We start from the raw sequence: 17,067 nt of genomic DNA, 5'->3' as shown, positions 1-17,067 counted from the left end.
CCAGATAACACAGCCGGTGTTTCATTGTTTACATTCCCGGAAGATGACAGTCAAGCTTTACCATTGGCCTGTAGAGAACTGGGACAACAGAGCCTCTTACCAGGAGGACTTTGAGTTGGATGCGCAGGCGCGGTACCGTAAGTACGCATGCAGCTGCGGCTTCCAAACATTTGATCGCTTGCCCGTACGTGCGTGCCGCTATGTGTATGTCACGTACGTAACTTTGGGGAAATATATGTGCTGTATGTACTTTGGGGAGGTGAACGGTACTTTGGGCTGTGGGATTGAGTGTGTTGTGCAGGTGTTTGAGTTGTATTGGCGGGTTATATGGACGGGAGGGTGGAGGTGTTTGTTATGCGGGATTCATTTGTGGCATATTAAATATAAGCCTGGTTGTGTTGTGGCTAATAGAGTATATATATGTCTTGTGTTTATTTACTGTTTTAGTCATTCCCAGTTGAATATCAGGTCCCACCCGCCTCTCACAGCATCTTCCCTATCTGAATCACTCCCACTGTCCTCTAGTCCTTCACTCTCACTTTCCTCATCCACGAATCTTTCATCATCGCTCAAATTAATGGGAAAATCGTCGCTTTCTCGGTCCGAATCGCTCTCGCTGCTGGTGGCCATGATTGTAAACAATGTGCAGATGTGAGGAGCTCCACAACCTGTGACGTCACGCTACTCGTCTGCTTCTTCCGGTACAGGCAAGGCTTTTTTTTATCAGCGACCAAAAGTTGCAAACTTTATCGTTGATGTTCTCTACTAAATTCTTTCAGCAAAAATATGGCAATATCGCAAAATGATCAAGTATGACACGTAGAATGGACCTGCTATCCCCGTTTAAATAAGAAAATCGCATTTCAGTAGACCTTTAACACCAGTATGTCGTAGTAATATTTAACAGCTTTGTTTATTTACAATGACATGATAGCTCTCACTTGTCCCGTGTCCCAAACGGCCGAATAGCTAAAGATAAAGTCAATTTGACCCATCCCCTTGTTCTACTCCCTGGAAGGTGAGGGGAGCAGTGAGCAACAGCGATGGCAGCACTCGGGAATAATTTTGGTGATTTAACCCCCAATTCCAACCCTTGACGCTGAGTGCCAAGCAGGGAGGTAATGGGTCCCATTTTTATAGTCTTAGGTATGACTCGGCCGGGGTTTGAACTCACGACCTACTGATCTCAGGGAGGACACTCTAACCACAAGGCCACTGAGCAGCGTTGCAAATAATAATAGCGTTGTCTGCACAGTCCATCTTAGGAACATGTTTTACTCTGCTTTATAAGTAAAACGTCCATTAAAAGAAAACTGATGAATCTGAATGATTAGTTCCAGTGTAGACAAAGATGTCGATGTTATGGTTGCCATCACTCTTCACAAAAAGGTCAATATCTAGTCAACGACAGCTGCAATTGCTCCTTCTGGAGACACTGCCCCTTAGTGTTTTGGAAGACAATTACACGTCTGGCGCCACCCCCGCACGAAATAACTATAAATCAAACAAAATGCCATCAGAGGGGATGCAAGCTAGACATGAGAGTATATTCCAGCCTTAAAGGGGAACTGCACTTTTTTTTTTAATGTTGTCTATTGTTCACAATCATTATGAGAGACAAGAAGACACAAAGTTGTTTTTTTCCACTTTCTAACATACAAAAATCAGCTCGTTGTAGGTGGCGAGCAATGCAGCGACTAAGAGCAATCAATTCTACGTCTAAATCACTTTCAAAATGAATTCAAAAACCGTCAACAATACATCATTTACGTTCCGTAACCCACGTAATAACCAAGCTGGAGCAACATTGTTATTCTAAAAGTGAACACTGAGGAACTCTTTTTCTAGCGTAGTAACACATCACCATGCTACAGTATTAGCCGTAAAAGCTAACCGCGGCAATTGATAAGCTAGCTTCTACGACAACACAAAACGCGTTTGAGTTTGTAATGCACCACATACTGCGATAAGACACTAATCTGTACTGACTGAAAAACATAAACAATCATATTAAAGTATCTGTAAAGTATTAGTCCACATTTCATGTTTTATTTGTACACAGCTGAGCTAGCCAGACAGTGTACCGTATTTTTCGGACTATAAGTCGCTACGGAGTATAAGTCGCACCGGCCGAAAATGCATAATAAAGAAGGAAAAAAACATATATAAGTCGCACTGGAGTATAAATCGCATTTTTGGGGGAAATTTATTTGATAAAACCCAATACCAAGAATAGACATTTGAAAGGCAATTTAAAATAAATAAAGAATAGTGAACAACAGGCTGAATAACTGTACGTTATATGAGGCATAAATAACCAACTGAGAACGTGCCTGGTATGTTAACGTAACATATTATGGTAAGAGTCATTCAAATAACTATAACATATAGAACATGCTATACGTTTACCAAACAATCTGTCACTCCTAATCGCTAAATCCCATGAAATCTTATACGTCTAGTCTCTTACGTGAATGAGCTAAATAATATTATTTGATATTTTACGGTAATGTGTTAAGAATTTCACACATAAATCGCTCCTGAGTATAAGTCGCACCCCCGGCCAAACTATGAAAAAAACTGCGACTTATAGCATACTTGCCAACCAGGAGACCTCCGATTTCGGGAGGTGGGGGGTGGGGGGCGTGGTCGGGGGTGGGGCGGGGGCGTGGTTAAGATATATATATATAAGAATTACTTGACTTTCAGTGAATTCTAGCAATATATATATTTTATTATATATATATATATACATATATATATATATATATATATATATATATATATATATATATATATATATATATATACATACATATACATACAAATAAATAAAAGAAATACTTGAATTTCAGTGTTCATTTATTTACACATATACACACACATAACACTCATCTACTCATCATTGAGTTAAGGGTTGAATTGTCCATCCTTGTTCTATTCTCTGTCACTATTTCAGAACACACACATTATACAAATATACATTATAAAATCAATAAGAAAACTGGAGCTCTAATTTGGGAGTCTGAATTCAGAAGTTCCTATATAAACATTGCGTACTCACGTCGCCTTTTTGTATTGATTACTGCAGCTATGCACTGGATTCATTCACAAATACAAACTACAACTCACAAACACTTTAGAGTTAGGCTCCACCATCAGAATGTGTACTTAAACTTATAAAGATCACATGGATATTATTCAGTGAGTTGATTCACCAAAACTAACCTGTTATACAGGAGGAAAAAGCACACAGGACGTTTCAATTGTTCACAGACTGGTCGCGTTCATCAGAATGACAAGACACTTCCGGTCTGCAGGTGATAGCATTCAATTAGGAAGAAACGCCCTACTGCCCCCTACTGACCAATGTGAATACTGATAAATGTGTAATGACAGCTCCAAAAACGAATTCAAACCACAAAATAAACAAAATAAATCAACACAATAATGTGACACATTATGGGTGGGTCACATATGCACGTACAGTAGATGGCAGTATTGTCCTGTTCAAAAGTGTCACAACATTGCTGTTTACGGCAGACCAACTGCTTTACGGTAGGTAGACGAAAACTTGACTGCTGTTGTTGTGTGTTGTTAACGCGCTGGGAGGACGTTAATGAAACTGCCTAACAATAAACCCACATAAGAAACCAAGAACTCGCCCTCGATCATTAGCTGTTTATATTAGGGGAAAGCGGACGTGTGAACAGGCTGTCAACACGTCACTCAGGTCCGCATGGAGCTGGAGGGGGCGTGACCTCCAGCTCCGCCTGAATTTCGGGAGAAAATTTGTCCCGGGAGGTTTTCGGGAGAGGCGCTGAATTTCGGGAGTCTCCCGGAAAATCCGGGAGGGTTGGCAAGTATGACTTATAGTCCGAAAAATACGGTATATACTGTAGTTGTACCAACACCCATGACATGGTGCGTGTATCATGATCAAAAATAAAGTGACTCACTATTGTATACGATGGACAGTTGTTCGTCTGGTCCAGCTTGCCGGGGACGTTTCCTGTTGATTTTGGTTAAGCAATCTATTTATGTCTAAATAGCTTAGCTCCAAGTTCCATATTTATAGCGTTGTCGCTTTCACCTCACTCTCCAGGCTTTCATCTGCTCCAACGCCTCACTAAGCCTTCATGCTCGCTTCTATAAGCAGCAGTATATTTAGCTTCAAAAGTATAAGGTTGTGAATCCTCATTTGTCCGAAAATAGTCATCTTCGCTGTCTTTTACCAAGTCTGTCTCGAGTAGGTGTAGGAAAAGAAATGTTGCCGGAAGTCAGACATGCACTGCTGTGGAAACAGAAATCAATGCACGGAAGGAATCAGAAAAAACATTCATGAAGTTTGGTTCTTTTATGAATTTATTATGGGTCTACTGAAAATGTGACCAAATCTGCTGGGTCAAAAGTATACATACAGCAATGTTAATATTTGGTTACATGTCCCTTGGCAAGTTTCACTGCAATAAGGCGCTTTTGGTAGCCATCCACAAGCTTCTGCTTGAATTTTTGACCACTCCTCTTGACAAAATTGGTGCAGTTCAGCTAAATTTGTTGGTTTTCTGACACGGACTTGTTTCTTCAGCATTGTCCACACGTTTAAGTCAGGACTTTGGGAAGGCCATTCTAAAACCTTAAAGGGGAACATTATCACAATTTCAGAAGGGTTAAAACCATTAAAAATCAGTTCCCAGTGGCTTATTTTGTTTTTTGAAGTTTTTTTCAAAATTTTACCCATCACGCAATATCCCTAAAAAAAGCTTCAAAGTGCCTGATTTTAACCATCGTTATATACACCCGTCCATTTTCCTGTGACGTCACACAGTGATGCCAATACAAACAAACATGGCGCATAGAACAGCAAGGTATAGCGACATTAGCTCGGGTTCAGACTCGGATTTCAGCGGCTTAAGCGATTCAACAGATTACGCATGAATTGAAACGGATGGTTGTAGTGTGGAGGCAGGTAGCGAAAACGAAATTGAAGAAGAAACTAAAGCTATTGAGCCATATCGGTTTGAACCGTATGCAAGCGAAACCGACGAAAACGACACGACAGCCAGCGACACGGGAGAAAGCAAAGACGAATTCGGCGATCGCCTTCTAACCAACGATTGGTATGTGTTTGTTTGGCATTAAAGGAAACTAACAACTATGAACTAGGTTTACAGCATATGAAATACATTTGGCAACAACATGCACTTTGAGAGTGCAGACAGCCCAGTTTCCATCAATTAATATATTCTGTAGACATACCCTCATCCGCTCTCTTTTCCTGAAAGCTGATCTGTCCAGTCCAGTTGGAAATGCATCTGCTTTGAGTGTCGCAGGATATCCACACATTCTTGCCATCTCTGTCGTAGCATAGCTTTCGTCGGTAAAGTGTGCGGAACAAACGTCCAATTTCTTGCCACTTTCGCATCTTTGGGCCACTGGTGCAACTTGAATCCGTCCCTGTTCGTGTTGTTACACCCTCTGACAACTCACCGACGAGGCATGATGTCTCCAAGGTACGGAAAACAGTCGAAAATAACAGAGCTGATTTGACTCGCTGTTTGTAATGTGTTTGAGAAAATGGTGGATTGCTTCCCGATGTGACGTCATCGCTCCGAGAGCGAATAATAGAAAGGCGTTTAATTCGCCAAAATTCACCCATTTAGAGTTCGGAAATCGGTTAAAAAATATATGGTCTTTTTTCTGCAACATCAAGGTATATATTGACGCTTACATAGGTCTGGTGATAATGTTCCCCTTTTATTCTAACCTGATTTAGCCATTCCTTTACCACTTTTGACGTGTGTTTGGGGTCATTGTCCTGTTGGAACACCCAACTGCGCCCAAGAACCAACCTCCAGGCTGATGATTTTAGGTTGTCTTGAAAAATTTGGAGGTAATCCTCCTTTTTCATTGTCCCATTTACTCTCTGTAAAGCACCAGTTCCATTGGCAACAAAACCTGAGCAGAGCCCAGAGCAAAATATGCTTGATGGTTTCCTGGGATTAAAGGCCTCACCTTTTCTCCTCCAAACATCCATCCATCCATCCATTTTCTACCGCTTATTCCCTTTTGGGGTCGCGGGGGGCGCTGGAGCCTATCTCAGCTACAATCGGGCGGAAGGCGGGGTACACCCTGGACAAGTCGCCACCTCATCGCAGGGCCAACACAGATAGACAGACAACATTCACACTCACATCCACACACTCGGGCCAATTTTAGTGTTGCCAATCAACCTATCCCCAGGTGCATGTCTTTGGAGGTGGGAGGAAGCCGGAGTACCCGGAGGGAACCCACGCAGTCACGGGGAGAACATGCAAACTCCACACAGAAAGATCCCGAGCCTGGGATTGAACCCAAGACTACTCAGGACCTTCGTATTGTGAGGCAGATGCACTAACCCCTCTGCCACCGTGCTGCCCTCCTCCAAACATATTGCTGGGTATTGTGGCCAAACAGCTCAATTTTTGTTTATTAAGATAAGACTTTCTGGAGGAAAGTTCTGTAATCACGTCAAAAGTGGTAAAGGAATGGCTAAATCAGGCTAGAATTAAGGTTTTAGAATGGCTGGCTTTAGAAAGTCCTGACTTGACCGTGTTTGACAATGCTGAAGAAACAAGTCCATGTTAGAAAACCAACAAATTTAGCTGAACTGCACCAATTTTGTCAAGAGGAGTGGTCAAAAATGCAACCAGAAGCTTGCCAGAAGCTTTTGGATGGCTACCAAAAGCGCCTTATTGCAGTGAAACTTGCCAAGGGACACGGTATTAATTCCGCGGTACCTGTTGCTGGTACAGTATCGATTCAAATTTGAAAGGTACCCATCCGTAGCTGTGCATCCTTACATGTATGGAATGGCATTTCAATCCTAGTTCCATTTCTGACACATGAAAGCTTGTTAGACATCACAGACTACTAGACCTTTCTTCAATCCTCAAAGTCTTAAGACCAAGACACAGAGAGGCCTGAGGGTCCAAATGCCACATCTGTTGAGATGTAATACGAATTACTTTATTAGTGCACCTCTCTAAAAGTATACAAGCTCCGTGTTGGCCCTCCTTGGACAGGAGATGGATGATGTGTGCGTGTTTATACGGCGGCCTACCTGTCAGTAATTTAGCCTGTAAAATGTATTTGCCATATGCAGAGCCTGTAGGAGTTCTGACATGTTTTAATGACTTGCAGCTCCAGAGTATGTAACTTATACCACTTGGGCTCTGCTCTGTGTTTCTGTCTTTGTTTCCCAGCTCCTCAATAGACCAAAGCATGGCCTGCATTAGGGGATTCATCTGAGTGACAGACTCCTTTTGGATGGCCCAGCAGCCCACCATTAAAACATGGAATGGGACTTTTCTCTATCCCACGTCTAATACTTTTTGCAGGGAGGTTGGTTACGTCATCAAATTGCACTCATGTAGAAAGAAGCAAAAGCTGGGTTTCATGTTGATTACTATCGGAATGAAAAGTCACTTAACAGATGTCTTCAACATGAGGCTGGATGAAGACGCCATAACTGAAATTTGTTCTGAAAACTAACATAACTACCATATTTTCCGGACCATAGGGCGCACCGCTGATGAATGGTCTATTTTCGATCTTTTTTCATATAAAAGGCGCACCCTGACTAGACTTTAGATGATATCATTGTGACATTTGGATCATGCAAATGAAGTGTATTCAAGTAAAACATTTAAACAAATGTTCCTGGAAAACATTTTCCATCCATCCATCCATCTTCTTCCGCTTATCCGAGGTCGGGTCGTGGGGGCAGCAGCCTAAGCAGGGAAGCCCAGACTTCCCTCTCCCCAGCCACTTCGTCCAGCTCTTCCTGTGGGACCCCGAGGCGTTCCCAGGCCAGCCGGGAGACATAGTCTTCCCAACGTGTCCTGGGTCTCCCCCGCGGTCTCCTACCGGTCGGACGTGCCCTAAACACCTCCCTAGGGAGGCGTTCGGGTGGCATCCTGACCAGATGCCCGAACCACCTCATCTGGCTCCTCTCGATGTGGAGGAGCAGCGGCTTTACTTTGAGCTCCTCCCGGATGGCAGAGCTTCTCACCCTATCTCTAAGGGAGAGCCCCGCCACCCGGCGGAGGAAACTCATTTCGGCCGCTTGTACCCGAGATCTTGTCCTTTCGGTCATAACCCAAAGCTCATGACCATAGGTGAGGATGGGAACGTAGATCGACCGGTAAATTGAGAGCTTTGCCTTCCGGCTCAGCTCCTTCTTCACCACAACGGACCGTGAATTTTGATAATAAAATTGCATTTGTGTCCAAATATAGGGCTCTTTTTTTAAGGTAATTCAAATTATGCAAGCGAGTAATAACCTGTATACAGTTGTGCTCATAAGTTTACATACCCTAGGAGAATTTATGATTTCTTGGCCATTCTTCAGAGACTATGAATGATAACACAAAAACCTTTCTTCCACTTATGCTTAATGGTTGTGTGAAGCTATTTACAGGCAAACAACCGTGTTTACTCTTTTTAAATCAACATTTTAAAAGAAAGTACCCAAATGACCCTGATCAAAAGTTTACATACCCCAGTGACTTTGATCTGATAACATGCACAAACAGGTTTGAATGGCTAATCAAGGTTCCAATCCTCACCTGTGACCTGTTTGTTTGTAATTAATGTGTGTGTATAAAAGGTCAGTAAGTTTCTGGGCTTCTGACAGACCATTGCATCTTTCATCCAGTGCTGCACGGATGTTTCTGGATTCTGAGTCATGGGGAAGGTAAAAGAATTGTCAAAGGATCTGCGAGAAAAGGTAATTGAACTGCATAAAAAAGAGGTATAAAAAGGGGTATAAAAAGATATCCAAGGAATTGAGAATGCCAATCAGCAGTGTTCAAATGCTGATTAAGAAGTGGAAAATTAGGGATTCAGGTAGACCAGCAAAGATTTCAGCCACAACTGCCAGGAAAATTGTTGGAGATGCAAAGAAAAATCCACAAATAACTTCAGCTGAAATACAGGACTCTCTGAAAAATTGTGGTGTGGCTGTTTCAAGATGCACAATAAGGAGGCACTTGAAGAAAAATGGGCTGCATGGTCGAGTCGCCAGAAGAAAGCCATTTCGGCGCAAATGTCACAAAGTATACCGCTTACATTACGCCAAACAGCACAGAGACAAGCTTCAAAACTTCTGGAACAAAGTAATTTGGAGTGATGGCTTTCTATCAGGGTCATTTGTGTACTTTCTTTTGTCATTTTGATTTAAAAAGAGTAAACACAGTTGTTTGCCAATAAATAGCTTCACACAACCATTAAGCATGAGTGGAAGAAAGGTTTTTGTGTTATCATTCAAATTCTCTGAAGAATGGCCAAGAAATCATAAATTCTCCCAGGGCACAACTGTATAATCATGATTAATCTAAATTCAATAGTGTGATTAATTTTATTAAAACAACTACTTAACTTAAGTAATAAATATGAGGCTTTTTTCAAAGTTAATTTGAATAATGCAAGCGAGTAATAACCTGTGATTAATATTGATTAATCCAAACTCAAAAGTGCATATACATTAAGTATGTCAAAAATAATGTGATTACGGTAATCACAAAAATGTATCACATTAATCATGCAATTTGTTTTGACCGTACATTCTCTTTTGACTTCAAAATACACTCAGAATGAACTTTAGATAAAATATATATATATAGATAAGAAATACTTGACTTTCAGTGAATTCTAGCTATATATATATATATATATATATATATATATATATATATATATATATATATATATATATATATATATATATATATAAGAGAAATACTTGAATGTCAGTGTTCATTTATTTTTTATTTACACATACACACTCACATAACACTCATCTACTCATTGTTGAGTTAAGGGTTGAATTGTCCATCCTTGTTCTATTCTCTGTCACTATTTTTCTAACCATGCTGAACACCCTCTCTGATGATGCATTCTGCTTCGTCTCCTTGTTGTGTGCGCAGTTGTGCACTGCACTCTCTAAAAGCCCTAGATGTTATTGTCACAAGTACAGTAGATGGCAGTATTGTCCTGTTTAAATAAATAATGATAAATGGGTTGTACTTGTATAGCGCTTTTCTACCTTCAAGGTACTCAAAGCGCTTTGACACTACTTCCACATTTACCCATTCACACACACATTCACACACTGATGGAGGGAGCTGCCATGCAAGGCGCTAACCAGCACCCATCAGGAGCAAGGGTGAAGTGTCTTGCTCAGGACACAACGGACATGACGAGGTTGGTACTAGGTGGAGATTGAACCAGGGACCCTCGGGTTGCGCACGGCCACTCTACCACTGCGCCACGCCGTCCCTAAGAATCCTTAAGAGTGTCACAACATTGCTGTCTACGGCAGACGGACTGCTTTACGGTAGACGAAAACGTGACTGCTGTTGTGTGTTGTTGGGCAGGCACGCTGTTTATATTGCGGGAAAGTGGACGTGAAAACAGACTGTCGACACGTCACTCAGGTCCGCATGAATTTCGGGAGAAAATTTGTCCCGGGAGGTTTTCGGGAGAGGCGCTGAATTTCGGGAGTCTCCCGGAAAATCCGGGAGGTTTGGCAAGTATGGTATTATGATGATAGTATATATCTGTACCGTGAATCGATTTAAGTGGACCCCGACTTAAACAAGTTGAAAAACTTATTCGGGTGTTACCATTTACAGAATGTGTACTGTACTGTGCAATCTACTAATAAAAGCTTCAATCAATCAATCAATCAATGCTTGGCACTCAGCATCAAGGGTTGGAATTGGGGGTTAAATCACCAAAAATGATTCTCGGGCGCGGCCACCGCTGCTGCCCACTGCTCCCCTCACCTCCCAGGGGGTGATCAAGGGTGATGGGTCAAATGCAGAGAATAATTTCGCCACACCTAGTGTGTGTGTGACAATCATTGGTACTTTACCTCAGTGACGTGCAGTCACTAGAGGCAGGTGAGGCGGGGCCTCACCTGCCATCATGGAAAGAAAAAAAATGTAAAAAGAAAAAAATATATATTAAATTGTTAAATGTATCCAGTGATTACACGATAAAGTTATTTTCCATTTAACTTCACCAGTTTTAGATTATTTTTATTCAAAATCGCTGAATTTTCACATTTGCCGTTCAAATACTGAGAAGAGACGGTGCGGTGAACAGCAGCCAGTCGAGGCACGTCACTCAGTGCCTCAACATGGACGAACTTGGCTAACTGCTGGTCTGCTGTGCAGTGAGACCGTATTGCTATATGAATTATATTATACATTTCCATAGTTTAGTTAGCTGAGGTATATAATGTACAGTGTATTTTGTCAACATCTGTATGTGTGTAACGTATTTCTTGTGCTGAGCGATCATAAAACGGCTGCAAAAGACGCACTGGCTGAGGCTCGCCTCCTGCACCCCCGCCGTAGAATGCACGGCAACCCCTGACGGGAGTGTTATATCAACTAAAGCCCACACTTAAACTTCCCACGTGCAAGATTGAATCTATTTAAAAAAGTTATTTCATAAGAAGCCAAAAAGTGCAAAAACAATAATGTTCGTGTTGGAGGAGTTGTGAATGACTGCAGGGCCACAACATTAGGTACACCTACAGACTGCAGGTGTATCTAATTCACAACTCCTCCAACACGAACATTATTGTTTTTGCACTTTTGGCTTCTTATTAAATAACTTTTGTAACCTATTTTTATGGGCTTTCCTCTTTGTGATGTTAAGTTCCTGTTATGCGCTGTTATACAGTATATGCCTTGAGCTCTTATTTTGAAAGCGCTAAGAGCGGAATTTTGACACGTTGGAGTGGAGCGGAAGTTTTTGAAAGAAGGTAAATAAAGTGGTCCTCGTGTAAACTGGAGCCTCCATGTTTGTTATTTTGTAGTTTCATACAGTATAGGCAACATTTATAAACCCTCGGTTACACTTTTTTAAATAGATTCAATGTTGCACGTGGAAAGTTGAAGTGAGGGCTTTAGTTGATATAACACTCCCATCAGGGGGTTCATTAATCCAGCACAACAGCGGCGCATTTATAAGTAAAGGTAAGACCATAATAAAGTTTTTTTATTTAATGTGCTTTTTTGTGTGCTACAGTTTGTATGTGTAAAGTTAAAGTTAAGTTAAAGTACCAATGATTGTCACACACACACTAGGTGTGGTGAAATGTGTCCTCTGCAGTGTTGGGACTAAGGCTGCAGCTAACGATTATTTTTCTATCGATTAATCTATAGATAATTTTTTCGATTAATCGGTTAATCTATAGATTATTTTTTCGATTAATCTATAGATTATTTTTCCTTTTACCGATTATTTTTTTTATTTAAAATGAAGATGAAAAAATAAATGTTGGCCAGTTTTTTCAAAAGGCATGACTTTTATATACAAAAACAAAAGTATGGCCACTCAGTCAACATTGACAACAACATGACAAAATATTCTGTAACAATGTAAACATTTAAAACTTTTAACATTTAACAAAATTAAAAGTAGCTTATTTGCTTTTTAATGTGCAAATATAAAAGTAAACATCCAGTGCAAATCTTAATATTCTGCAATAGTATAAGCATTTCTAAAGTAAAAGTATTGCTTATTTTGCTTTAAAATGTGCAAAAATAAAGATAAACATCCAATACAAAAAAGTGCAAAACGAAATATTCTGTAACAGTGTAAACATTTCAACAAAAGTAAAAGTATTGCTTATTTTGCTTAATAACACAACAATGATAGTATGATTAAAGTGAAAGTTAATTGTTGGTTTGTACATAGTATATGTAACTGTTAATGTTGTAAAAGGTATTTGCACAACTAATTAACGTTAGCGTTAAAGAGGAGCGCGTCTTTGTAAACACTGAACAGGCATGCCAAACGCGCCTCTCAGAGCGAAACAGTGTTTTAGTTTATGAATTTACAACACAGATACAAATGACACATTCATGATTTTGTGTAATGATGACAATGTATACTCACGCGGACGATTGACTAGTTGATGGTGATGGCAAGAACGCTGTCGGGTGTTTTCTTTTCAAATGTTCCTTCATAGCCGTTGTGCTGCTATGATAGGCCATTTCCGCTCGACACAGTGTGCATACAACAACTGTCAAGTGTTTTGCTTTTTTCGCTGTGCTTATCCCACACTTTAAGGGATGTACCAATGCTGAATGTGGCTTCTGGATTTCACTCAAAAGACCAGACCGTAGTTACTTTTTCCTTTTATTTTCCTTTAGTTTGCAACAGTTTTTCCAACCAAGAAACAGCTTCTTTTTTCTTCTTTAGTCTTTTTAGCAGTCTTTAGCAGTGTTAATAGACTTTAGTTTCTTTAGCTGTCATTAGCTGTCTTTAGTAGCCTTTAGTAGCCTTTAGCTTCTTTAGTAGGTGAAAAACCTTTAAGGACAAAACACCACAAGATTAACATGCTGTAAAAAATCAATCAATTATCAATCCCATAATTTACAACTATCAATTAGCTATCAAACTCTTAACCATTAAACAAGTGCAAGAAAATGGACACATCTTTTCCCTTTAAGTTAAAACAGATTTTAAATAAATTGTCTCAACATAAATGCACCAAGATACATATAAAATACATTTAACACCAGAAACACAATAGATAAATGCAACAGAAAACCCAATATGCAAATACATAAATACCTAACCAATTAACCACCTATTTAGATACATATTTAAAATCCATATTCAATATAAATATATTATTAATTTAGCAGTGAAACACTCAATCTTAAACGCTGTCTACTGGTAGAAAAATGCCCCTTTTTCTACGCCCTCACCAACACAGTTAAATCCAACACTTTAAATTGAGCGACTTCACCCTCCTGATGAAGCAAACTGCTCCAACATTTATCAAACTAAGCAAAGAATATCAACACTAAACAACAGTTACATAACACACTGTGTGTATTTAGCCTCCAGACTAAGCACGCTACATGCACACAACCCCCCCTCCCATCTCACCAGCGCAACAGGTGCGCCACACCCACGAAGAGAAATATTAAATCTTACATACTTTTGGCACAACTCTGGGTTATCTGTAATGAACTAAACCTTTTTCCACTCTGCGCTGGCGTCTTTTGTACTCCTTGATTTGACACAGCGGTCTAATTACCGGGCTCGCGTACCAGCAGATGAGACAGGAGCGCGCCGCGTTATACCTGCGCGCGAACGTAAACTGATCGGCTCTGATTTTATAAGCCGACTGGCCGAAATAATGCCGAATTATATACATTTGTTTATTGAAATACTCCCACACTTTTGACGACTTTTGGCGTGCTTTTTTTCCCTCGCTCGCACCGCTCGCATCATCTGCTTTGCGCTCCGCCATGACGGCAGTGTGACGTAAATATGCGACGCGTCGAAGCATAAAAACGACGTCGATGTATTTACGTAACCGATGACGTCGACTACGTCGACGCGTCGTTTCAGCCTTAGTTGGGACTAACGCGTTACAAAGTAACGCGTTACTGTAACGCCGTTAGTTTCGGCGGTAACTAGTAATCTAACGCGTTATTTTTTTATATTCAGTAACTCAGTTACCGTTACTACATGATGCGTTACTGCGTTATTTTACGTTACTTTTTATGTAGTATAAAGTGTGTTTTATCGGAGCGCTGCTCTGTCATCGTTCTGATTCTTCTTGTGTCACAAGCCGGAGAAGAGAGAGAGACATGCGCTCTGTGTGGGTGTGTCTGAGTGTGAGTGTGGGGAGCGAGGGGGGGGGGGGGGGGGGGGGGCGTGTCTGATCATGGCGGAGCCAGAAGTCGAGTTTGCTAACATGGAGATATTTTCACTACTTTTCTTTTGTCGAGCACAAAGAAAATAACATTTTAGTTAAATGTAAATTGTGCTTTGGATCAAAGATGCCATCTACTGCCCAAAACAGCAATTCAAATCTGCTGAAACAAGCTACATAGCAACATGCTTCGACGAAGCTAGTAAAGAGAGACAGAGACTCTGATGCCACTTCACCTCCACCACCACCACCATTCACCGCTGAAGGTACACACTCTGTCAATCAATGTTCCCTCTAATTGTTCATGTGTGAGCAAACGCAAAAACTCCCTGAGCATTGAGTGGAGTCCATGTGAGCAACTTTAGACGTGCACACTGTGGCTACACCAGCAGCACACCTGTCCCAAACCTCACTAAATAACAACTTACATCTCCATCCATCCATCCATTTCCTACCGCTTGTCCCTTTCGGGGTCGCTGGAGCCTATCTCAGCTGCATTCGGGCGGAAGGCAGGGTACACCCTGGACAAGTCCCCACCTCATCACAGGGCCAACACAGATAGACAGACAACATTCTCTTATTATTATAATCAAATGACAGCAGTCTTTTCCATTTCTAATATAAGTGTTTAGGCCCACTTATAATGACAATAACAAAAAATATTGTTTTTCATGAACTGTGTACTTGTATTGTTTGTCTGGGTGGAGGTCCTGCTTTGGAAATAATTTGTACCCCTTTCAGACATTGCATTTAGTTCCCATTAAAACATTCACATGTTGCACAATGAGATGTAAGCAGGGGATCATGTGTACATTCCTGCAACTTCCTGTTTGTAAAAAATATATTTTTATTAGTATTTATTTAATATACTAACAGCATTTAATGATTAATATTTATAAATTAAGATTCCTAATAAATGACACTAGAATAAGCACACATTTGATTGGTAAATCATAGTGTAACGACCTGGAATGACACTTTATGTGTGGTGTTGGAGTTGTCCGACTTTTTGTGTGGCTGTAAACGCATCACTGGCTAAGTGCCATATGTGCAAGTGTTGGCGCACGTGAGAGAGCGAGCGGCTGCTGTTGATATAACAAAGTTGCTTTTGGTCTGGTTTGTACTGCAGAAAATGACCAGTTTTGCTAGATATAAGTTTTTTTACTAATGTTTTGGTGATGTGTTTATGGCCGACAGTAAAGAGTTTTGCTCAGTAAAGTGATGGATGGAATTCATGTCCTCAAAGCGTCTCGACAGACGTTACAATATTTGAACAATGATGACGAAAACGGTTTTCTCTGTCGTGTCCGTGTCGTGTCGAAAATTGTTATGCGCTTATTTTTTTATTTGATTTTGTGCATGGCATAGATTTGCCGTGCGCAGAGGACGCTTGAGCAGTGCGCAATTGCACATGCGCGCTCCTGAGAGGGAACGTTGCTGTCAATTCTCTTATATACTCTTTCATTCTAGACTTCTAAAGTGTTTGATTATCACATCACTCTAAATGTATAGACTATAAAGTTCACAAACATAAAGAGGGATCCTAGTGGGCCAGGCCAATCTTTCCTTATCTCTAAACTAAAACTGGGGAAATGTGTAGTGTTCTGGGTTTCAGACATGATTTTGTATAAGAATTACTTGAGGAAGAAAATGCCTGGTTAGACTTTGTGTATGTAGTGTGTGCCTTTCTTGGTTTACATCTATGCTGTTATTATGCTGTTTGTTACTTATGTATGTTATGTTGCAGCTATTTAAAATAGTTTTGTCAATTTGTTCTGGCCAGAAACAAATTGGCCTTTGTAACATATCTTTGTCTTTGTGTGTTGTATGTAGAGCACATGGCTTAGCAGAGTTGAGTGATGCAAATGCATGTCAAGTTGATCAACAGATTGTATTATTCTCCACTACAATAACAGTACTGAAATGAAGGCTAAAAGGGCATTAATTGGAGCTTTAAAAAAGAAAGAAAAAAGAAGTAACTAAATAGTTACTTTTCACAGTAACGCATTACTTTTTGGTGTAAGTAACTGAGTTAGTAACTGAGTTACTTTTGAAATGAAGTAACTAGTAACTGTAACTAGTTACTGCTTTTCAGTAACTAACCCAACACTGGTCCTCTGCATTTGACCCATCCCCTTGTTCATCCCCTGGGAGGTGAGGGGAGCAGTGGGCAGCAGCGGTGCCGCGCCCGGTAATCATTTTTGGTGATTTAACCCCCAATTCCAACCCTTGATGCTGAGTGCCAAGCAGGGAAGAATGCTGGTATGAGCTTTTAAACATAACCCGTTAACTGTTGCCAATCAAATGGTGAATAAGATACTCTTTACGGTTCA

General features: G+C 40.6%; 1 protein-coding gene across 1 annotated transcript in view; it reads right to left on the bottom strand.

Annotated features, from left to right (window-relative positions):
• The window catches only part of asb6 (ankyrin repeat and SOCS box containing 6), a 53,973-nt gene that overhangs the window by 36,264 nt on the left and 642 nt on the right, over nt 1-17,067 (bottom strand). The gene's annotated exons all lie outside the window — the stretch shown is intronic.

This window comes from Nerophis lumbriciformis, linkage group LG12, assembly GCF_033978685.3.
Source record: "Nerophis lumbriciformis linkage group LG12, RoL_Nlum_v2.1, whole genome shotgun sequence".
In the NCBI taxonomy this organism is placed as follows: Eukaryota; Metazoa; Chordata; class Actinopteri; order Syngnathiformes; family Syngnathidae; genus Nerophis; species Nerophis lumbriciformis.
This window is presented reverse-complemented; position numbering and strand designations above follow the sequence as displayed.